Below are 24713 nucleotides of genomic sequence, written 5' to 3'. Positions count from 1 at the left end.
CCTATTATAAGAAATATAACAAGATAGGAGCAGGGTACAGTGGCTGGTGCCTGTAATCCCAGGTACTTGAGAGGCCGAGGTGGGAAGACCACTTTAGCCCAGGAGATTGAGGCTGCTGTGAACTATTATCAACCCACTGCACTCCAGCATGGGCAACAGAACACAACCTTGTCTATAAGGAAAAAACAAAACAAAACAAAACAAAAACACATAAAAAAAGAAATATAGGCCGGGCACGGTGGCTCACGCCTGTAATCCCAGCACTTTGGGAGGCCGAGGCAGGCAGAGCACCTGAGGTTGGGAGCTCGAGACCAGCCTGACCAACAAAGGAGAAACCCCGTCTCTACTAAAAATACAAAATTAGCTGGGTGTGGTGGCGCATGCCTGTAATCCAAGCTACTCAGGAGACTGAGGCAGGAGAATTGCTTGAACCCAGGAGGCAGAGGTTACGGTGAGCTGAGATCACGCCATTGCACTCCAGCCTGGGCAACAAGAGCGAAACTCTGTCTCAAAAAAAAAAAAAAAGAAAAGAAATAGAACATGATTATTGTTCTCTCATTGCCTCTCTCAAACATGTCAATATGGTACTGCTGGCACCTATGATTATATTACCTTACATGGCAAAGGGGAATTAAGGTTGCAGGTGGACTAAAATTGCTAATGGGCTGACACTAAAATAGGGAAGATTATCCTGGGTTACCTCAGTGGGCCTAATGTAATCACCAGGGTCCTCAAAATTAGAAGAGGGTGAGATGAACAGAAAGAAGTAGGGTCAGAGTGACGTGATGGAAAAGGGACTTGGCCTGTCTTTGCAGCTTTGATGATGGAAGAAGGGGTCACGAACCAAGGCGTGTGGGCAGCATCTAGAAGCCAGCAAAAGCAAGGACATAAAATACCTCCCACAGGGCAGGCTCAGTGGCTCACACCTGTAATCCCAGCACTTTGGGAGGCTGAGGCGGGCTAATTAATCACCTGAGGTCAGGAGTTCGAGACCAGCCTGATCAACAAGGAGAAACCCTGTTTCTACCAAAAATACAAAAATTAGCTGCGGATAGTGGTGTGTGCCTGTAGTCCCAGCTACTCGGGAGGCCGAGGTGGGAGAATCACTTGAATCTGGGAGGTGGAGGTTGCAGTGAGCCAAGATTGTGCCACTGCGCTCCAGCATGGGCAATAGAGCAAGACTCCATCTCAATTACAGAAAAAAAAAAAGACTATCTCCTAGAGCCTCCGAGCACACACACCTCCTAGAGCCCTGCCAAAGAGCCTCCAAGCACACACATGTCCTCCATGAGAGGACACAGCAAGATGGTGACAGTCTCCAACCTGGAAAACGGCCCTCATCAGAACCTGACCATGCTGGTACCCTCTTCTCAGACTTCCAGCCTCCAGAACTGTGAGCAATAAATGTTTGTGGTTTCAGCCACCAGTCTATGGTACTTTGTTACAGACTAAGGTAAGAATAAATTAAGGAGTGTGTGCAAAACACAATAGAGTATGGTACAAAAATGTGCTCAATAAATGTGGCCAGGCTCCTCTCTTCTGAAGGATTCATGAATAATCCTAAATAATATACTAAAATGTCATGTTGGATAAGGTATTTACAAAAATCTTATTCAATGGAATTTGTAGGCAATTGAAGCATTTCCTTCATTTACTATTGTTAATAACTATTAGTAGTGTTTAATATTATGTCAGGTGCATTTTTCTTTCTTATGGTTATAACTAAACTTACTTCTTTGTAGCTGCAGAGTATTCCATGAAATGAACGTGGTATAATTACTTAACCATTTCCACCATCCTGAACAATAATTGTGGTCAAGGTACACAGTCTTTGATTCTAGACCAATGGGTCTAAACGTCTTTGGGGCATGTACATCCTTCTTAATGCCATGAAATTATAGAGTATCTCCTTAGGGTGGTGGTGGGGGGGGACAAATACACTAACACTGATAAACACATACAGTAAATATACACAGAATGTCCCTTGGAAAGTTGTAAGTGGAGTTAAAGGAAGGCCCTCAGGTTAAGGATAACAGTTCTAGGCCATTTGAGGCTGTGGTTCATTTTGTGAACCTGCAAACACCCATCCCAGTTACCTTCATATGTACGTTGCTCCTGATGTACAGACATCCAGACTTAGCACAAAACAGCAGCACTCACTGTGCACTCCCACTCAGGGGTGCGCGTCTATGGATTTTATGCGTGTTAATGCATTTCACCCTCCTCACAAGCCTATCTTCAGAAGGCTCAAAAAGCTAAGAGGCAGAAACAGGACTCAAATCTTGGTCATCTACCTTTAATGTTTGGTCTTAAGTCTTATAAACACATATCATTTAATATAAAAAAAAAGGATACTCACCTGACCCTTTAAGATGTTTAACGATTCGTCTTCCTCCTCGGGGATGCTTTTTCTGAAGGATGCTGGCCTGGGGAAAACAGAACCAGAAGGGTAAGACATTCTGTCTTTCTGAAATAAGAGCAACATTAGAAAACCCCTGCCATACCTAATAAAACCAATGAGAAATACAAGGCCCCGAGATGGAGTTTCTGGGAGATTCCTGAAGAGCACGCTGTGGCGATTCAGATGATGACGCGTGGAGCTGCCCCTCTCCCTGTCTCCCACATCAGGGACCTGTCCCTCTACAGGAGGAATTCTACTCCTGAGGCCACCGTCCCCTGTCACTCAGGCGGCCTGCATGGACAGCACTTCTGGCTCTGAAAGCGTCACCTCATGGCTGTTTCTGCCTTCTTGTTGGTGAATTTCCCGGCGAGGCTCAGGCGCTCACGTCCCTCCGCGGCCCTTGTTCTCAGGCAGGTATCGCTTGGTTAGGAGTTGAAGGCAGGGGAAGCAGCAGAGATGCTGGAGCTACAAGTTGCACTGTCACACACACCTGCATCACTCAGAAGGCCCGATCATCCATCCCAGCACAGAGACGCTGGAGCTACAGGTTGTGTTGTCACACACACCTGCGTCACCCAGAAGGCCCGATCACCCATCCCAGCACAAGTCTGCACAGCTCAGCCTCACCACAGCTCACTCTGTCCTGAGACACATCTGCGCCCCTCATACCCACTAACGCCCAGCACGGCCACGCTACGGGCCCCGCCACCCCACACGGTGCAAAGGTGCATCCATGGGCCACGGAGACCCGTCCCGACCGCTGCCCCCGCACAACCCCCAGAGCGCACCTCACAGAGCAGAGTCCCAGGGACGCACCGCCGAGGTTCACAGGCACAGGCTGCGTTGACCCAATACCTCTGGAGCACCCCCCGGTCACCAGTTATAGGGAGAGCCCGGCTGTGTCACCCCACACTCTCCAGCAAGCGCGTCACCATCAGAAGCCCCGTGCCCGTCTCCCCTCGGAGCCACGCGCGCCAATCTCACCTGCGCGGACTGGCGGAGATGCAACGGCTGCGTCACTGGTGCAAACGCGCACCCAGCACGGCCCCCATCGCCCCCAATGACGCTCGCGTGCACCCGTGTCACAGTTACGGGGACAGGGCCGTCGCGTCAGCCTCGTATTCCCACGCAAGTGCGTCACACACTCGGTCCCGCCACCCCTGGAGGCCAGCGCACATGCGCACGCGCACCCAAAGGCCGGAGCGCGCAGGCAGCAGCAGAGCCCGACACGCATGTGCACACAGACCCCTACACGTATGTGCACGTACCCAGACCCCGACACGTATGTGAGCGTACACAGACCCCCGATACATAGCGTGCTCAGCCGTTGACGTACCTGTGCGGGCACACAGACCCTGACAGGCGTGTGCGCACGCACAGATGCCGACACGCATGTGCAGACACAACAGAGCCCGACACACATGTGCGCGTGCACAGATGCTGACACGCGGACACACTGACACGTGTGCGTGCACCCCTCCCATCCCTTTCCCTCCTCCGACTCTCCCAAAGCCGCAGACGCACCCGGTAGTCCCCCAACGCTGGGGCCTCGGGAGGGGGTGAGGCTAGAAGAGGACGCGGGACCGTCGGGGGAAACCAGAGCCCCAAGCCCCGTGTCCCAGCATGCAGCACGGCGTACTCCTGGATGGTCTCTGGGAAATGTAGTCCGGGACGGTCCCAGGCAGGGGCCTCAGGGCGCGTCCCAGGTCGGTGCCGGAGCGGGCAGCCCCAAGCTAAGCCCTTCCTGCTCCCTGCAGACGCCCCTTCCCGACTGGGAAAGGAGCTGTGTCACCTCAGCTGGGACCCCGTCTGGCCTCTTGAGTGGGGTGATGCCGGGCGAGCCATGGCTGTCATCAGAAGGGTATCCTCTCCTAGCCCCTCTGGAGCGTCACCTGGAATTCTCTGCAGGCCGCCAGCACAGGCTGCCGGAGCTGCTATTCGGTGTCCCTTGCTTGCTGGATTGTAAACAATGTACAGGCAGCAGTTATGCCCCGTGAGTCACGCTCTCATTCCATGTACTAACGTCACAGGGTCTACAGGATGTTGCAGGTACTTAACCACAGTCTCATTTTGACTCAAAATCCCACTTTTTGGTATTTATGCCAAGGAAGTAGCTATAGTCGTACACAATGTTGAAGTATGTTCACAAAATGCTTTTTTTCTGAAAATGTTTTCTCTTTTAATTAGATAGACTTTAGATTCATATGTAGTTACAAGAAATAAAATTGAGAGATCTTGTGTACCTTTCACCTGGTTACCCCAGCTGGTGATTGTAGTATATAATACCACAACCAGAAGATTAACATTGATGTAATCCACTGACGTTACCCAGAATTTACAGAGAATAATTTTTTGTTTGTTTGTTTGTTTGTTTGTTTTGAGACAGAGTTTCGCTCTTGTTGCCCAGGCTCAAGTGCAATGGTGCGATCTCGGCTCACTGCAACCTCCGCCTCCTGGGTTCAAGGGATTCTCCTGCGTCAGCCTCCCCAGTAGCTGGGATGACAGGCATGCGCTACCACGCCCGGCTAATTTTTTTTGTATTTTTAGAAGAGACGGGGTTTCTCCATGTTGGTCAGGCTGGACTCGAACTCCCGACCTCAGGTGATCCGCCTGCCTCGGCCTCACAAAGTGCAGGAATTACAGGCGTGAGCCACCACACCCAGTCGAGAATAATTTTTAAAAATGAAAATCTTGCAGTGGAGGATAAAGGAAAATCAGATTAAACCATGGTCTGTTATACAATGACATAGAGTACATTTCCTAATAATACTGACTCATTAATTAAGAAAACCTCTGATGAATCAACAAGGGAAAAGGGTAGGTTAAAAAGGTACATATAATTTGAGCAGAGATGTTTTGGTGAAATTAACACAGGCTCTGTGGTCTGATATGAGGGTGTTAATCTGAGCTCTGATAGTTATTAACTTCACAGTGTGGTAAAGTTTCCTCACTGGTAAAACCGCAAGAAAGATAGTACAATGTATGACTGTTTGAACAGGATCATCCACATGAAACACACAGTCATATATAACAATTAAGATAAGGTAGCTGTTATTACTAAAAAATCAGTAACATATCAATCCATTTTCATAAAAGTAACAAGTCTGCTATTTCCTTTTAACTAGGGAGACAGAGACATGATAGTTCCTTTAAAAATCTAGTTTAAAGATTCTTATCAGCTGGGTGCAGTGGCTCACACCTGTAATCCCAGCACTTTGGGAAGCCAAGGTGAGCGGATCACTTGAGGTCGGAAGTTCAAGACCAACCTGGGCAACATGGTGAAACCCTGTCTCTACTGAAAATACAAAAATTAGCCGGGCATGGTGGTGGGTGATTGTAATCTCAGTTTCTCAGGAGGCTGAGTCAGGAGATTCGCTTGAACCTGGGAGGCAGAGGTTGTAGTGAGCCAAGATTGCGCCACTGCACTCCAGCCTGGGTGACAGAGTAAGACTTCATCTCAAAAAAGAAAAAAAAAAAAAGTGAACATTTTAAACTAGTGCTATCTCATTCTATTTCATATACCTTTGAAATGTTACAGTCAATATTCGTTACTTGCACATATAACCTTGGGAATGTTTCCAAAGTCCATATTTGTAAGGTATCCAGTGACTATTTTCATACTCATCATTGATTAATTTTTCAAAGCAAGGAAACATGACTGGTATCTCTCTTCTCTCCACATGCACACAGACATAATGTGACCCGTGGTTGGGCTGGATTTCTTTTACAAACTATGATTTGGAGAGTTTTTGCCTCATTTACATGATTAATAGGATTCAATGTTCCAGAAACAAAACACACACATGCTTAGAGGTGGAGGGGAAGACGGTAAACATACATACTAAGTGTTAACAGTAATTATCTTTAGATGGTATAAATATGGGTAATTACGGCCGGACAGTGGCTCACACCTGTAACCCCAGCACTTTGAGAGGCCAAGGCAGGGGGATCACTTGAGGCCAGGAGTTCGAGACCAGCCTTGGCCAACATGGCGAAACCCCATCTCTACTAAAAATACAAAAATCAGCTGAATGTGGTGGCAGACACCTGTAATCTCAGCTACTCAGGAGGCTGAGGCAGAAGATCTCTTGAACCCGGGAGGCAGAGGTTGCAGTGAGCCGAGCTTGTGCCATTGCACTCCAGCCTGGGCAACAAAAGCAAGACTGTCTTAATAAATAAATAGATAAATAAATAAATAAGGGTAATTTTTAGTTTCCTCTTTGTGTGCTTCTTAGGGGAATAATTTTTTTTTTTTTTTTTTTTTTTTGGTTACAGGCTTTCATTAATCCCATTATAAAGTATATAATTATAGGGAGCCCCAAATTTAAAAAAAGGTTAGTAAGGAAAACAGACCATTGTTATAGGGGAGTGGGTACATTCTAGCTATTCAGGAAAGTTTGATGGACAGGCCTGTTACTGGCAGAATATATCCACATCCTACATCTGGAACCTGGGAATATGTTATGTTACAAGGCAAGATAAATAAGGTTGCAGATGGACTTAAATTGCTAACCAGCCACCCTTCAGATACGGAGATTACCCTGAATTATCTAGGTGGGCCTGGTGCAATTACAAAGTTCCTTAAAAGTAGATGAGGGAGTTCCGAAGAAGAGAAACATGTGATGACAGAAACAGGTGGGGAATGAGGTGATACAAGAAGAACTTGACTTGTCTTTTCTGGGTTTAAAGGTGTAGGATAGGGCTGGACGCAGTGGCTCACACCTGTAATCCCAGCATCTGGGAGGCCGAGGCGGGCGGATCACTTGAGGTCAAGAGTTCGAGACCAGCCTGGCCAAATGGTGAAACCCCATCTACTAAAAAAATACAAAAATTAGCCGAGTGTGGTGGTGCATGCCTGTAATCCCAGCTACTCAGGATGCTGAGGCAGGAGAATCACTTGAATCTGGGAGGTGGAGTTTGCTGTGAGCTGAGATGGTGCCACTGCACTCCAGCCCGGGCAACAGAGTGAGTGAGACTCTGTATCAAAAAAAAAAAGTAGGATGGGGTCATGAGCTAAGGAGTCTGGGCAGCCTCTAGAAGCTGGGAAAGGCCATGAAAGAGAATGCCTCCTAGAGCCTCCAAAAAGCAACACAGTCTTCAACATGTTGGTTTTAGCCCAGTGAGACCCACTTTAGACTTTTGACTTCTAGGACTTAAGATGTCACCCCCTGATCTTGAATGACCTTTCACTGTGTCTCAGCAATACAGTTGTCTTAGTCCGTTTTGGCTACTATAACAGCTGCTATTATAGGCATGAGCCACCGTGCCCGGCATATTTTCCTAATAACATTTTCTTTTCTCTAGCTTACTTTATTGTAGGAGTATTGCATATAACACACATACCATTCTATATTTGTGTTAATCTACTTTATGTAATCAATAAGGCTTCCATTCAACAGTAGGCTATTACATTTTTAGGGAGTCAAAAGTTAAATGTGGAGTTTTGACTGCATGGTGAGTTGTCGCCCCAGCTCCATGTTGTTCAAGGGTCAACTCTACGTATATCAGACAAAATAGAATTTAAGTCAAAAACTATAAGAAGAGAAAGAAAGTCATTATAGAATTATAAAGGGATCAATTCATGAAGAAGATATATCAATTGTACATATGTATGTACCCAACATTGGATCGTGTAAATATATAAAGCACACATTATAAGATCTGAAGGGACAAACAGACTGCAATACAATAATTGAAGGGGACTTCAAATCCTACTTTCCACAAAGGACAACTTATTCAGCAGAAAATCAATAAGGAAACACTGGAATTGAATTTTACTTTAGACCAAATGGAGTTATCAGATGTATACAGAGCATCCCTCCCAACAGCAGCAGAATACGTATTCTTCTCCAGCACACATGAAAGATTCTCCAGGACAGATAACATATTAGGCCAAATAACAGGTCTTAAGAAATTTAAGGCAACGAAATCCTATCAAGCATCTTTTCAACCACAGTGGTATTAAGCTAGAAATCAATAACAGGAGGAATTTAGGTAAATTCACAAATATGTGGAAATTAAACAACATGGTAAGTACCAGTAGGTCAAGGAAGAAGTTAAAAGTTTAATTTAAAAATATTTTGAAATAAATGCAAAAGGAAACAACATATCAAATCTTGAGAAACGCAGGAAAAGCAGTTCTAAGAGGGAAGTTTATAGCAATAAACACCTACATTAAGAAAGGAGAAAGACCTTAAACAAACATTACTTCTCAAGGAACTCGAAAAAGAACAAATGACGCTCATAGTAATGAAAGGAATAATAAAAGTCGGAATAAAAATAAATGGAGACTAAATAAACAATATGGGAAGATTAATGAAACTAAGAGTTGATTTTTTTGAAAAGATAAACAACATTGAAAAACCATGAGACTTTCAAAGACAAAAAAGGGAAGACTCAAAAATCAATAAAATCAGAAATGAAAATGGAGACATTACAACTCATACCACAGAAATACAAAGAATCGCGAGAGACTACAATGAACAATTAGATGCCAAAAAAGTTGGATAACCTAGAAGATTAATTCCTAGAAACACACAACCTACCAAGATGGAATCATGAATAAACAGAAAAATCTGAACATATCAGTAATGAGTAAAAAGATTGAATAAATAATACAGAATTTCTGATCAAAGAACAGCCCAGGACTTGATGATGGCTTCATTGCTGTATGCTACCAAATATTCACAAAATATTCTTCTGAAACTCTTCCAAAAAGTTGTAGAGGAAGGAATGCTCCCAAGTTGCTGCAGTATTATTCACAATACCCCAGGGGGAAACAAAAAAACATCAACCTACATGTTAATCAGTAGAGGAATGGGTAAAGAAAATGTGGCATATATCACAATTAAATACTATTCAGCCTTAAAAACCAGGAAAATCCAGTCATTTGTGATAACATGGGTGAACCTAGAGGACATTATATTAAGTGAAATAAGCCAGGCATAGAAAGGTCCACCTGCATTATCTCACCTATTTAAGTGTCAAAAAGCTGAACTCATAGAAGCAAAGAGTGGAATGATGGTTACCAGAGGCTGGGACAGGGGTGGGAATAGGGAGATGAATGGCTACAAAGGCTAGAGAGGAGGAATAAATTCTGCGTATCTATTTTATAACCTGGTGACTATAATGAATAACAATGTATATTTGAAAATTGCTGAGAGATGTTAAATGTTCTAATCACAAAAATGATAACTAGTAAGGTGAAGGGTATGTTATTCACTTTGGTTTCATCACTCCATAATGCACATACATATCAAAACATAATGTTGTACATAATAAGCACATAATTTGTTATTTATCAAATAAAAATAAAAAATAAAGGATGTCATTTTAATAAACAAAACAACAATAATCCGAATAAATAAATAAAAAGAAGAAAAATACAGAACTATATGTGGCCCATAAATCCCTTTACTGCTGAACCTTTTACAGAAAAAAATTTGCCAACTCTGTCCTAGATCCAGAACTCATACTCAAAATCAAACCACATTGCTTCTCACTGTGCACACAAAGCAAGTGGAAAAAAACAACAACTCTGAGGCTGTCAGCTTCAAAGAAAATCTAGTAAACAGAAAAAATTTCAATTTATTGATTACTTGGAAAACATTTATGCCTTTGATGACACAGAAGTTTGCTCAAACTCCACTCTTAAAAGCCTCACAAAGCTGACAACCTTGTCACATACTCAAACGATCTACTTTCTGGCTGTGATATGAAAATCAGGCTTAGGGAAAAGACTAAAGATAGGTGGTGTTTGATTCCACTTAAAAACGAATCTTTTCCTTAGCAAACCACATTCTAATATCAAGCACTAATGTTAAGCTCCAGGAGGTATTTTTCTATATCATCAGATTCTTAGAAGAGCAGAGCACACAGAAAGAGCTACACAGTTTGCCAAAGAGGCACATGAATAACATTCAGAAGAGACTTGGTCAATGGGGAGTACATTGAGGGATATCCCGGTATGAACCCCCCACACCTCTTTGGAAAGGATGACTGGGATAAGTTGTTATAGTGAGAATATTTAGGGGCAAGGAAAGTAAATAGTCCTGTCTTATAAACACTAATCATTTAATGAATAAAACGTAACTCACTTGAACCTTGATTTTAAGATGGGTAAATGATTCTTCCTCTCAAGGCGTGCTTTTTCGGAAGAATGTTGGTTTAGGGGAAAGAGGAGGATAAGACTGAGAAGCTAGGGTCTTTCTAGGTGCGCAGCCTAAATTAGAAAATACCTCATAAGGCACAGCTGCCCTCAGGCCATATCTATGACAATCAGAAGTCAGAGGGCACTGGGATCACAGAGTTTCAGAGATTCCTGGGGTCTACATTGTATTAACTGGGGTTATAGATCGTGTAGCTGACCTCCCTCTGTAAGGATGGTCACCCTGCATGGGTCCCATTGCCCCCAAGATACTCACACACCTGTCACAATTATGGGGACAGAGCTGGCACATCAACCCCACACACGCCCACGCAAGTGCGTCTTCTACTCACACGTCAGGTCCCGGTTACCCCTGCGGATGCCAATGTACATGCACACACAGACACATATTTCCACATGTGCTGGAGCACTGACTGGAAAAATGGCCAAAATGCCAAGTGATGCCCTGTACATACCGACAGTTGTTTTGAGGCTGCTTCCTTTTACGTCTGAGGGGAGTGTGAATTTTACCTCTGAACTTGTCCTTCAAGCCATGATGGCCCAGCAGACAAGCATTAATTCGCCTTACCCTATTGGTCTTCCCTTTGCATCAAACATTATTAGAAAAATACAAGTTATAAAACAAATTGTATTTACCTACACATGGAACCTGTGAATTCAGAATTATTTGGTTATAAATCGACATCTGTGGGCGATATGGCTTGAATACTTGCCCCGTCTAAATCTCCAGTTGAACTGCCATCCCCAGTGCTGGAGGTGGGGCCTGGTGGGAGGTGAACTGTCATCCCCAGTGCTGGAGGTGGGGCCTGGTGGGAGGTGTTTGGGTCATGGAGGCAGATCCCTCATGTCTTGGTGCTGTCTTGGCCAATGGTGAGTGAGTTCTTGCAAAATCTGGTCATTTAAAAGTACATGGCATCCCCCGCACCTCCCGCCACCGCTGTGTCCCAACCTTACTCCTCCTTTTGCCATGTGACGTGCCTGCTCCCACTTCACCTTCCAAGTAAAGTGGAGTAAAAGCTCCTGAGGCCTCCCTAGAAACCAAGCAGATGCCAGATGTCGATACCATGCTTCCTTTTCAGCCTTCAGAAGCATGAGCCAATATAATCTTTATAAATGACCCAGTCTCAGGGATTTCTTGATAGCAATGCAAGAATGGCCTACCCGAGCGGGTGCTGTCAGAATGATGTTCCCTTCCTAGCACCTCTCAGGGTACATCACCTGGAATTCCCCACAGTCCGTGATCACAGGCTGCCCTGAGCTGCTTCTACTCAGTTTCCCCTCCTTGCTGGGTTATAGACAACATACAGGTAGCAGCTGTGTCCTTTTAGTTATTCTCTCATTCTTCGTGCTAATATTACAGAGTTTGGCGTACTGCAGACACTTAACAAGTCTGATTTTGACTCAAAATTCTGGTTTTCAAAATTTATCTGAAGGACACAGCTATAGTCATACACAATTGTTTGTGCAAGAATATTCAGGGAATTTTTTCTCTGTGAATTTTCTTTAGAATGGAGATAAAGATTCACATGCAGTTGTAAGAAACAACACAGCAAGAGAGATCCTGGTTAACTTTTACCTGATTTACACCAATGATGATTGAACTATAGTGTAATACCACAACTAGGACACTGTCATTGATGCAATCAATTGATATGATTCCACTTCTCCACAGAATAATTTTTTTTTTTTTTTTTAAAGACAGAGTCTTGCTCTGTCGCCCAGGCTGGAGTGCAGTGGCATGATCTCAGCTCACTGCAAACTCCACCTCCCGGGTTCACACCATTCACCTGCCTCAGCCTCCTGAGTAGCTGGGACTACATGCGCCTACCACCACGCCCGGCTAATTTTTGTATTTTTAGTAGAGACGGGGTTTCACCATGTTAGCCAGGATGGTCTCGATCTCCTGACCTCGTGATCCATTTGCCTCAGCTCCCAAAGCGCTGGGATTATAGGCGTGAGCCACCACGCCCAGCCTTCAGAGAATAATTTTTAAAAAATCAAAAAAATAGGTTGGGTGCGGTGGCTCATGCCTGTAATCCCAGCACCTTGGGAGGCCAAGGTGGGCGGATCACCTGAGGTCAGTTGTTTGAGAGCAGCCTGGCCAACATCGTGAAACCTCGTCTCTACTAAAAATACAAAAAAATCATCCAGGCGTGGGGACAGGCAGCTGTAGTCCCAGCTACTCGGGAGGCTGAGGCAGGAGAATTGCTCAAACCTGGGAGGCGGAGGCTGCAGTGGGCTCTGATTGCGCCACTGCACTCCAGCCTGGGCAACAGAGCGAGACTCTGTCTCAGAAAAAAAAAAGAAATATCTGACAGTAGAGGACAGATTAAATAAATTATGATCTGCTATATCATGACATAAAATACATTTACTAGTGATACTGATCCATATAATTGAGAAAGCATTTATGATGTATTACCAAATGAAGAAAGTAGGTTTAAAAAGGTACATGTAATTTGGGCAGAGGTACTTTGGAGAAATTAAGAACACAGGCTCTGCAGTACAACTTTCAGGGTGTGATTCTGAACTCTGACAGTTACTAACCTCGCAGTGTCTTTTTCCTCACTGGTGAAACTGGAATATAAATACCATAAGATATGGCTATCTCAATTATCAAGTAAGATAATCTACATAAAACATAGTAATACATAACAATTACTTTACATAAGTTAGCTGTTTTTATTAAAGATCACTGACAGGGCCAGGCGCGGTGGCTCACGCTGGTAGCGGGCGCCTGTAGTCCCAGCTACTCGGGAGGCTGAGGCAGGAGAATGGCGTGAACCCGGGAGGCGGAGCTTGCAGTGAGCCGAGATCGCGCCACTGCACTCCAGCCTGGGCGACAGAGCGAGACTCCGTCTCAAAAAAAAAAAAAAAAAAAAGATCACTGACATTACATATCCCTTAATCCATTTTTAGAAAAGAAACATGAGGCTGCTGTTTTCTTATGCTAAAATATGTGCTTCTCAATCAGCTATCATATCACAAATGCTAACTAAAAATAACTTTCCAAGCCTGATGTTAAGCATGAATTTATTTGAATCAGCAGAATTAGCAAAAACGATTCTAAGACACATAAGAAAATGTTCCCTCTTTACCAGCAACTAGGGAAGTAGAGACATGATTCTGCATCAGAAATCAAGTTTAAAGAATCTAATCTGAGAAGAGATACCAAATCAAGAATATTAGCAAGAGACTGAATCATGTGTTCTATGTGATATGGGAGATTTGTGTAATTATTTCAAATTGTTGCCATCTTAGTCATTTCATATATTTGGATTTCATATACCTTGGATTTGTTACTTGTACATATAATCATGGAAATGTTACTTGTGTATATTTGGAAGGCATCAGATATCACTGATTATCATTCTCTGTCAAAGAAACATTAAAATCATAGAAAATCTAATTCTGAAAGGCTCTCTTTCTTGATAATCTGCTGTCATGGGATTAGTTTGAAATGGCGTATCTCTAATTCTATAAGGTGTAAACATGTGAAGCTTTTCAAAGCAAGAGAAAGATAACTGGCCTGCCTCTCTCTTCTCCACATGTACACAAATGTAATGTGACCCATGGCTGGGTTGGATTTCTTTCACAAACTAAGATTCGAAGAGTCTTTAACTCATTTGCATGATCAATTAGCAGGATTTAATGCTCCAGAAACAAACATACACACGTGTTTAGTGGGGGAGTGGGAGACAGGACACATACCTGTTAACAAAATGTTAACAGTAAATACAGTTAACAGTAAATCCTCACCTCTTTCTCTTCTTCTGGCACCCCTCATCTACTTCTAATACCCTGTGATTACATTGGGCCCACTGGCACAATTCAGGATAATCTCCCTGTCTTAAGGTTAGCTGATTAATAACTTCAGTCCATCTACAACTGAAATTTCCCTTGCCGTGCAACATCACACATTCCCGCATTCATGAATTAGGGTGCGGACATTTTTGAGATACACTTGTTATGCTTCCCACAAGCCTATCCATTCAACATTTGTTAATAACTATAAGGTACCAGCACCTTCATAACTCTGATTTTTTTAACTTGAGTAATCATTTTTTTAAATTCAGGACTTCCTTAAGTTATATTTCTTTTTTTTTTTTTTTTTTTAAGATGGAGTCTCGCTCTGTCACCCAGGCACAATCTCGGCTCTCATTGCAACCTCCACCTCCCGGGTTCAAGTGATTCTCCTGTGTCAGCCTCCTGGGTAGCTGGGATTACAGGCACATGCCACCATGCCTGGCTAATTTTTGTATTTTTAGTAGAGATGGGGTTTCACCATGTTGGTCAGGCTGGTCTCAAACTCCTGACCTCATGATCCGCCTGCCTTGGCCTCCCAAAGTGCTGGGATTACAAGCATGAGCCACTGCGCCCAGCAAGTTATATTTCTTATAATGCAATTAATGCAGGCCTGGTATAAAAAAAATTAGTTCCCGGGCCAGGCGCAGTGGCTCACGCCTGTAATCCCAGCACTTTGGGAGGCCGAGGTGGGCGGATCACGAGGTCAGGAGATCGAGACCATCCTGGCTAACATGGTGAAACCCCGTCCCTACTAAAAATACAAACAACTAGCCGGGCACGGTGACAGGCGCCTGTAGTCCCAGCTACTCGGGAAGCTGAGGCAGGAGAATGGCGTGAACCTGGGAGGCGGAGCTTGCAGTGAGCCGAGATCGCACCACTGCACTCCAGCCTGGTGACAGGGTGAGACTCCGTCTCAAAACAAAAAGAAAAAAAAAATTTCTACGCCAAAAAATTGAATAATGTAGAAGAAATGAATAAATTCCTAGTAATATATAATCTATCAAGATTGAATCATGAAGAAATACAAAATCTGAACACACTAACAACAGGTAAGGAGGTTGAATAAGCAATAAATATCTCCCATGAAAGACCAGAACCTGATGCCCTCACTGCTGAATTCTACCAAACATTCGAAGACCTAATACAATGCTTCTCAAACTCTTCCAGAAAATTCAAGAGAAGGGACTATCTCCAAGCCCATTTTATAAGACCAGCATGACCAAACCCAACAAGGACACTGCAAGACCAGAAAAATCACCGGCCAATACCTTTGATAAACATAAAAGCAAAAATCCTCAGCAAGATACTAGCAAACGGAACTCAGTAGCATATAAAAAGGATTGTTCAACATGATCAAGCGGGATTTATCCCAGGAATGCAAGGATGGTTCAACATATACAAATCTATAAATCTGATATAGCACATTAACAGAATGAAGGATAAAATCCATATGATCATCACAATAGATCCAGAAAAAGCATCTGACAAAATTCAACAGGCTTTCCTAACAAAAACTCTCAACAGATTAGGTATTGAGGAATGTACCTCAATATAATATAGGTGATATAACACAAGCACATAGCTAACATCATAATCAATGGTGAAAAGTTGAAATATCAGGAACAAGATGAGGATTCCCACTCTTACCACTTCTAATCAATGTAGTACTAGAAGCTTTAGGCAGAGCAATTAGGCAACAAAAAGAAAAGCCAATCAAATAGGAAGTGAAGAAGTTAAACTGTTCCTGTTTGCAGATGACATGATCTTATACATATAAAAAACCCTAAAAGCTCCATCAAAAAATGACTAGAAATAATAAATGAATTCAGTAAAGTTGTAGTATGCAACGTCAACATTAAAAAATCAATAGCATCCCTTACAAAATCAATGTGCAAAAATCACAAGCATTCGTATACACCAATAACAGACAAACAGAGAGCCAAATCATGAGTGAACTCCCATTCACAATTGCTACAAAGAAAATAAAATACCTAGGAATCCAATTTACAAGGGATGTGAAGGACCTCTTCAAGGAGAACTACAAACCACTGCTCAACAAAATAAAAGAGGAAACAAATGGAATTCCATGATCATGGACAGGAAGAATCAATATCGTGAAAATGGCCATAACGCCCAAGGTAATTTATAGATTCAATGCCATCCCCATCAAGCTACCAATGACTTTCTTCACAGAATTGGAAAAAACTACTTTAAAGTTCATATGGAACCAAAAAAGAGCCCGCATTGCTAAGACAATCCTAGGCAAAAAGAACAAAGCTGGAGGCATCACACTACCTGACTTCAAACTATACTACAAGGCTACAGTAACCAAAACAGCATGGTACTGGTACCAAAACAGAGATATAGACCAATGGAACAGAACAGAGGCCTCAGAAATAACACCACACATCTACAACCATCTGATCTTTGACAAACCTGACAAAAACAAGAAATGGGGAAAGGATTCCATTTTTAATAAATGGTGCTGGGAAAACTGGCTAGCCATATGTAGAAAGCTGAAACTGGATCCCTTCCTTACATCTTATACAAAAATTAATTCAAGATGGATTAAAGACTTAAATATTAGACCTAAAACCATAAAAACCCTAGAAGAAAACCTAGGCAATACCATTCAGGACATAGGCATGGGCAAGGACTTCAGGACTAAAACACCAAAAGCAATGGCACCAAAAGCCAAAATAGACAAATGGGATCTAATTAAACTAAAGAGCTTCTGAACAGCAAAACAAACTACTATCAGAAGGAACAGACAACCTACAGAATGGGAGAAACTTTTTGCAATCTACCTATCTCACAAAGGGCTAATATCCAGATTCTACAAAGAACTCAAACAAATTTACAAAAAAAAAACAAAAAACCCCATCAAAAAGTGGGCCAAGGATATGAACAGACACTTCTCAAAAGAAGACATCTATGCAGCCAACAGACACATGAAAAAATGCTCATCATCACTGGTCATCAGAGAAATGCAAATCAAAACCACAATGAGATACCATCGCACGCCAGTTAGAATGGCAATCATTAAAAAGTCAGGAAACAACAGATGCTGGACAGGATGTGGAGAAACAGGAACACTTTTACACTGTTGGTGGGAGTGTAAATTAGTTCAACCATTGTGGGAGACAGTGTGGCGATTCCTCAAGAATCTAGAACTAGAAATACCATTTGACCCAGCAATCCCATTACTGGGTATATACCCAAAAGATTATAAATCATGCTACTATAAAGACACATTCACACATATGTTTACTGTGGCACTATTCACAATAGCAAAGACTTGGAACCAACCCAAATGTCCATCAATGACAGACTGGATTAAGAAAATGTGGCACATATACACCATGGATTATTATGCAGCCATAAAAAAGGATGAGTTTATGCCCTTTGCAGGGACATGGATGAAGCTGGAAACCATCATTCTGAGCAAACTATCACAAGGACAGAAAACCAAACACTGCATGTTCTCACTCATAGGTGGGAACTGAACAATGAGATCACTTGGACACAGGGTGGTGAATATCACACACCAGGGCCCGTCGGAGTGGGGGGTCTGGGGGAGGGATAGCATTAGGAGAAATACCTAATGCAAATGATGAGTTGATGGGTGCAGCAAAACAACATGGCACATGTATACCTATGTATTAAACCTGCACGTTGTGCGCATGTACCCTAGAACTTAAAGTATAAAAAAAAACAACAATAGTATCCCTATAGACTAACAACTATTTGGAAAAGAAATGAAGCCTGGGCATGGTGGCTAACAGACAAATGAATTGCATCATTAAAAAACTTCTGCACAGCAGAGCAATCAACAGAGTGAAGACAGAACCTATGGAGTAGAAGGAAACATTTGCAAACCATACATCTGATAAGCAGTTAATATTCACGATATATAAGAAACTCACACAACTCAAGAGTGTGAAAAAAAATGTGATTAAAAATTGGGGCAAAGGCAGGGCATGGTGGCTCACACCTGTAATCCCAGGACTTTGGGAGGCTGAGGCGGGCAGATAACTTGAAATCAGGAGTTCAAGACCAGCCTGGCCAACATGATGAAACCCCGTCTCTACTAAAAATACAAAAATTAGCCAGGCATGGTGGTGGGTGCCTATAAATTCCAGCTACTTGGGAGGCTGAGGCAGGAGAATCGCTGGAACCCGGGACGCAGAGGTTCCAGTGAACTGAGATCATGCCATTGCACTCCAGCCTGGGGGACAAGGGCAAAAGAAAAAAAAATTAAAAAAAAAATATATAGTATATTTGAAAATTGCTAAGAGAGTAGAGTTTAAATGTCCTCATGACAAAAATAATAATTAGTGAGGTGATGGATATGTTCATCAGCCTGATTTAATCATCTCATAATGTATACATATATAAAAACGTATACACAATAAATACAATTTGTCATTTGCCAATTATATAAAAATTAAAAAAATTAACCATGTTAAAAAATAACTACAATAATAAAAAATAAACAAAAGACCAAAGATATCTGGGTTTCCTTCCACCCAAAAATAAATCCCTTCCTTACCAAACCACACTGTAATATAAAGTGTTAGAATTAATCTCTTCTGTACCATCAGATTCTTAGACAATTTTTAGACATTTTAGAAGAGGGTAGGTCAATGGAGAATACACGGAGGAGTGACCTGCATGGCCCTGTCACATCCCTTGGGGAGGAATTAGTGGGATAAATGACTATTTGGGAAGAAATGGGCCCAAGGAAAGTAAATAGTCTTAAGTTGTATAAACACAAATCATTGAATGAACAAAAAGCTAACTCACCTGAAACCTTACTTTAGGACATATGACACTTTTTCCTCCTCCGGGATGCTTTTCCTGAAGGCCAGCTGGCCGGAGGGGAAAAGGAAGATAAGAATGAGGCACCAGGACCTTTCTGGATCACAAGCTACGTTAGAAAATAGCGCACACGTCCAGGCGCGGTGGCTCACAACTGTAATCCCAGAACTTTGGGAAGCCGACGGGGGCGGATCATGAAGTCAAGAGATCGAGATCACCCATGCCAACATGGTGAAATCCCGTCTCTACTAAAAATACAAAAATTAGCTGGGCATGGTGGCGTGCGCCTGTGGTCCCAGCTACTCGGGAGGCTGAGGCAGGAGAATCGCTTGAACCTGGGAACCGAGATCGCGCCACTGCACTCCAGCCCTGGGCGACAGAGCAAGACTCTGTCTCAAAAAAAAAAAAAAAAGAAAGAAAATAGGGCACACTTGTCCCCAGACCACAGTTAAAATCAATCAGAAATAAGAGGGCACAGGCATGTGAGTTTTTCAGAGAAATGCTGGAAAACCCTAGGAACTGGGGTTCTGAAACATGGAGCTGCCCCTCTCACCGCCTCCCCGCCTCCCATGTCAGGTACCTCTTTCTTCCCCAAAAGGAATTCTATTCTTGAGGTTACTTCCTCTTGTCGTCCAGGTAGTGTGCATGTTGAGCACTTCTGGCTCCAAAACTGCCATCTCGTGACTTGTGAAGCCTTCTTCTTGGTCATTTTCACAACAGCGTCGAGCCTCTCATGTCACTTTGGGACCACTGCTCCCTAGCAGGTACCACATGGCTGGAAGGCGAAGGCACAGGAAGCAACGGAGACACTAGAAAGACAGGTGACATGGTCGCACACACCTGTGCTCACTCAAAAGGCCATGCATCCAGGCCCGATCCCGACCAGTCACAGCCGCACACTCGCTGGCCCTTTCACACCCACAGACGCTCACACCAGAGAGACACTGCCTGTCCCTGTCAACCTGACAGAAGTGCAAAGGCACATTTCAGAGACACGGAGACCCGTCCTGGCCGTGCCACCTCTGCAGACCCCACCAGCATTGACCTCGCACAGAGCGGAGGTGCAGAGACACAGCCCGGCTGCGTCACCCCTACAGATGCCCTTACAGCCCGGCGCTATGGCCCTCATAGACGTCTACACACACCTGTGTCACAGTTTATGGGGACAGAGCCCGGCCGCGTCAACCCCGCATGCATCACGGCTTAGGGGAACGGGGCTTGTTCGCATTACCCCACAGACGAAGACAATTATCTCAGTCACTGGGCCACGGCGGGGCCCCACCAGGAAGCCTCTGGCTTATTCACACACACACACACACACACACACTCACACACACACACACTCACTCACACACACTCCCACTTCCCTGCTCGCCGCTCCCGAAGCCTCAGGCCGAAGCTTCTTCATTTTAGGGCCTCCCCGTCCCGAGTGGCTCCCTCACCGCCATTCCCCGCGGAACCCTGCCCTGGCTTCCTCCTGGGAGGCAAATAGCTCCCGGCTCGAGGCCTAACCACACCCAGCACATCAGGAGGTGAAACAAGGTCTCAGGCGCAGTTGGGATAAGATCCAGGAGAAACCATTTTTTAAAATCCCGCGAGCATGAAGCACGCCCCTCAGCCGGCCACTCGGCTCGCTCCTCATTGGACTGTGCCCCAAGGCCCTCTGGGAAATGTAGTCCGTAACCAGAGAAGCTTCGACGCCGCTGGAAGGGCGCCCGTCAGTGTTTCCCAGCATGCAACTCTACACGGCGCAAATGGAGCCGTGACCCAGAGGCCTCTGGGAAATGTAGTCCATAACCCGGAAATCCACAGAGTTGGAAGCGGCTGTCAGGATTTCCCAGTATGCAACTCTACGCGACCCTAAGGACGTCCTGCCTTGAGGGCTTCTGGGAAATGTAGCTCATAACCCGGGAATCGACGTATCTGGAAGGGCGCCCATCAGTGTTTCCCTGCATGCAACTGCACACGGCCCTAATGGAGCCATGCCCCAGAGACCTCTGGGAAATGCTCACTACGCTGGAATCCTTAGCGCTGGAAGCGCGGCCCTCAGAATGCTTTTTGTCGGTGTCTCCTCCCACTGTTAGAGCAGCTGCACCCCCCATAGACTTCTGGGGAAGCGTATTTCAGACTGGGAGAATCTTCAAATGCTGGAAGCCCTGTCGGCCTTCTCCCGCCCTGAAACTTTGCTTGCTCCTAAGGCGCACCACAAAAAATTCCTGGGAAAAGTGGTTCAGGCTCTAGGGGCCTACAGTTCTAATTGCTTACAACTTGCATTTGGGATCCGTCCATAGGGAAGGCGTGTCCCCGCGTCCTTCTGGGAAGGAAATGTATTCTGAAACGACCAGAAATCACGCCTGTAATCTCAGCACTTTGGGAGGCCGAGGCGGGTATATCACCTGAGATCAGGAGTTCGAGACCCTCCTGCCCAACATGGTGAAACCCCATCGCTACTAAAAATGCAAAAATTAGCCAGGCGTGGTGGTGTGTGCCTGTAATCCCAGCTACTTGGGAGGCTGAGGGAAGAGAATCGCTTGAACCCAGGAGGCAGAGGTTGCAGTGAGCCGAGATCACACCACTGCACTCCAGCCTGGGCGATAAGAGTGAAACAATGTCTCAAAATAATAATAATAAGCCCGGAAAGCTTAAAAGCTGTGATTTGGGAAAAGTTCAAAAATTTCCCAGCATGCAACATGGCCCTCCTTAGAAAAGAGCTGTGCCTCCAGAGGGTTCTTGGAAATACAGCCCCGAGCTGGAAATGCCTCTAGAAAGTGTTAGGTAGGGTGTTTACATGTGAGATTTTGGGGACGTTTCAGCACTGCCCTTTCCCCCACCCCCCAGTAGATTGGGGAGCTCCAGGCACGTGTGTAGGGACCTTGAGTAGGTTCCACGGGAGTGACCTGGTCCTGACTGGGTCTGTGCCAAGGCTCTCTCTGTAAGGGCAGGACTTTGCGTTTCGTTCTCTGATGCTGTCCCAGACTTGGGAGCACTGCCTGGCTCTTCAAATGTCTCTGTGAGTGTTACCTTGGTATGGGCGGGAGAGGCCTGGGCTGTATGGCTTGCTGCCCGGCAGGATATTGACAAGATGTTCTTATGATCAGGCGGTTTGGCCCTTTTTCCGGTGGGATCTCATCAGGATGTTCCTTGGACCTTTGCCCAGAAAGATATGATAGGGATGGTTTTTTTAGTTGGGCCTTTGCCCAGCAAGATATGATAGAGATGGTTTTTCAGTTGGGCCTTTGCCCGGTAGGACATGATGAGAATGTTTCTTTAATTGGGTCTTTGTTCGCCTTGTGGTCAGGTGGTTAGGCAGGATATTTCTCACTGCCTGAACCCCTGTGAAATGTTTCACTTTGACCAAGGTCTGCAAAAGAGCAGGGGGCTTACGAAATGGTGCAATTTAGACAAACACTGCGGTGTGAGATGCTTTGCCCTAAAAAATATATGCTGTTGTTGGGAGAGAATCATTGGTGGGTGTGACTGGATTTGTGATTGTGTGGACTCATCAGGGAGCCTCCTGGAGCTCAGGTAAGGGAGGGCGCCTGTGAGGTTTTTGGCCTTGATTATGACATGGATGAGATTGTATGTTTCTATGAACGTGTGGATAAGACTACTGTATAGAGTACCCTTGACATAAGTAACTCCATCTTAGAAAAAGACTCCATCTTGCATTCCACAGGGCACTTTGCCAACAGGGACAAGATGTTTTGCTTAATAAATAAATAATAAAGACTGCATCCAACCAGATAAGGATATAAACAAGCACATTCTTCCACCATCTGTCCTCCCCAGAGGACTCTGTGGCCATAAAAGGAGCAAGGCTTCAGTGGCTTGAAATAACCATCTTAACTGCAACCGTCCTGCTGTCATTTGTGATGAGCACTTGGCATCTGCTGCTGAAGCCTCAAAGACTTCTTGCAAGACCAATGGGCCTGCCCAGCCCTGACCAAGGGTTTTGTTACTCTCCCTGGACTGACTTGTTAACCCTTTTCTCCTATCTCTTTTCTCTTGATGTTAAACATTACTTTGTTTATTGTGAAATGTTTAATCTATAACATTTATATATATTGATTAAGTACACTACTATGTATGGTTTGCAATATTGACTGACTTGTGAAGTGGCTTGAGCCTGCGTGCCTATGGCTCTGACTACCAAGTGAAGGGGCAGTACCAAAGAGAATTGCCTTGTATTAGTCAGGGTTCTCCAGAGAGACAGAACTAATAGGATATATGTCTATAGGAAAGGAAGTTTATTAGGGAGAATTGGCTTACACGATCACAAGGCCCAGTCCCATGATAGGCCATCTGCAAGCTGAGGAAAAAAGAAGCCAGTAGTGGCTCAGTTCAAGTCCAAAAGCCTGAGAAGCAAGGAAGCCAACTGTGCAGTCGTCAGCCTGTGGCCAGAGGCCACAGGGCCCCCGGCAAACCACCAGTGTAAGTCTAAGAGTCCAAAGACCAAAGAACCTGGAATCTGATGTCCAAGGGCAGGAGAAGCAGAAGGAAGCATCCAGCATGGGAGAAAGATGAAAGCCAGAAGACTCAGCAAGCAAAGGTATCCCACCTTCTTCTGCCTTCTGTGTTCTACCCGAGCTGGCAGCCAATTGCATGGTGTCCACCGACATCGAGGGTGGGTCTTCCTCTCTCCATCCACTGACTCAAACATCAGTCTCCTCTGGCAACACCCTCACAGATACACCCAGAAACAATCCTTTACCAGCTGCCTAGGCTTCCTTCAATCCAATCAAGTTGACACTTAATATTAACCATCACAAGCCTCTTTGGGAACTCCAGGCGGCTCATGGCTTTTGTGATTGAAATAGCATCAATCAAAGCCTGACACTGTGGAAAGATACAAACATGTATGGGCCTGGTTATCTCTGGACCCCTGGTGGTTTGCTGGGGGCTCTTGGGCCTTTGGCCACAGGCTGAAGGCTGCACTGTTGGCTTCCTTGCTTCTGAGGCTTCTGGACTTGGACTGAGCCACTACTGGCTTCTTTCTTCCTCAGCTTGCAGATGGGTTATCATGGGACTTTGCCTTGTGATCGTGTGAGCCAATTCTCCCTAATAAATCAGAGATAAACCAAATCTCAGCAGATTTGAACCTGCGTGGGGAGAGTAATGATGACATAAACAGTCTCCTGGTCTGGGCTGAGTTGTCTGTTGATCTTGCAAAGAAGAATCTTTGATGTGGGTAGAAACTTTGGCAGCAGATGTCAAGTGCTTATCACAAATGACAGCAGGATGGTTGGCAGTTAAGATGGCCATTTTGAGCTGCTGAAGCCCAGCTTCTTTTATGGCCAGAGTCCTGTGGGGAGGACTGATAGTGGAAGAATGTGCTTGTTTATGTCCTTATCTGCTTGGATGCAGTCCTTATTATTTATTTACTAAGCAAAACATCTTGTCCCTGTTGGCAAAGTGCCCCATGAAATGTAAGATGGAGTCTTTTTCTAAGATGGAGTTACTTATGTCAAGGGTGCTCCATACAACTACTAACTATACAACTACTATACAACTCTGTAC

General features: G+C 44.5%; 1 protein-coding gene across 6 annotated transcripts in view; it reads right to left on the bottom strand.

Annotated features, from left to right (window-relative positions):
- Positions 1-19881, bottom strand: part of ZNF331 (zinc finger protein 331) — a 58270-nt gene extending 38389 nt beyond the window's left edge. Inside the window, exons 1-3 of one of the 6 annotated variants that reach the window (XM_063600617.1) lie at positions 19777-19841; positions 19182-19246; positions 2360-2426 (exon numbers count right to left, since the gene is read on the bottom strand). The gene's annotated coding sequence lies outside the window, so the exon portion shown is untranslated. The other 5 variants (XM_063600616.1, XM_063600614.1, XM_034945908.3 and 2 more) reach the window with 5 other exon arrangements.
- Between the last annotated feature and the right edge of the window lie 4832 nt (positions 19882-24713).

The sequence above is a fragment of the Pan paniscus genome, chromosome 20, assembly GCF_029289425.2.
Source record: "Pan paniscus chromosome 20, NHGRI_mPanPan1-v2.0_pri, whole genome shotgun sequence".
Lineage (NCBI taxonomy): Eukaryota > Metazoa > Chordata > Mammalia > Primates > Hominidae > Pan > Pan paniscus.
This window is presented reverse-complemented; position numbering and strand designations above follow the sequence as displayed.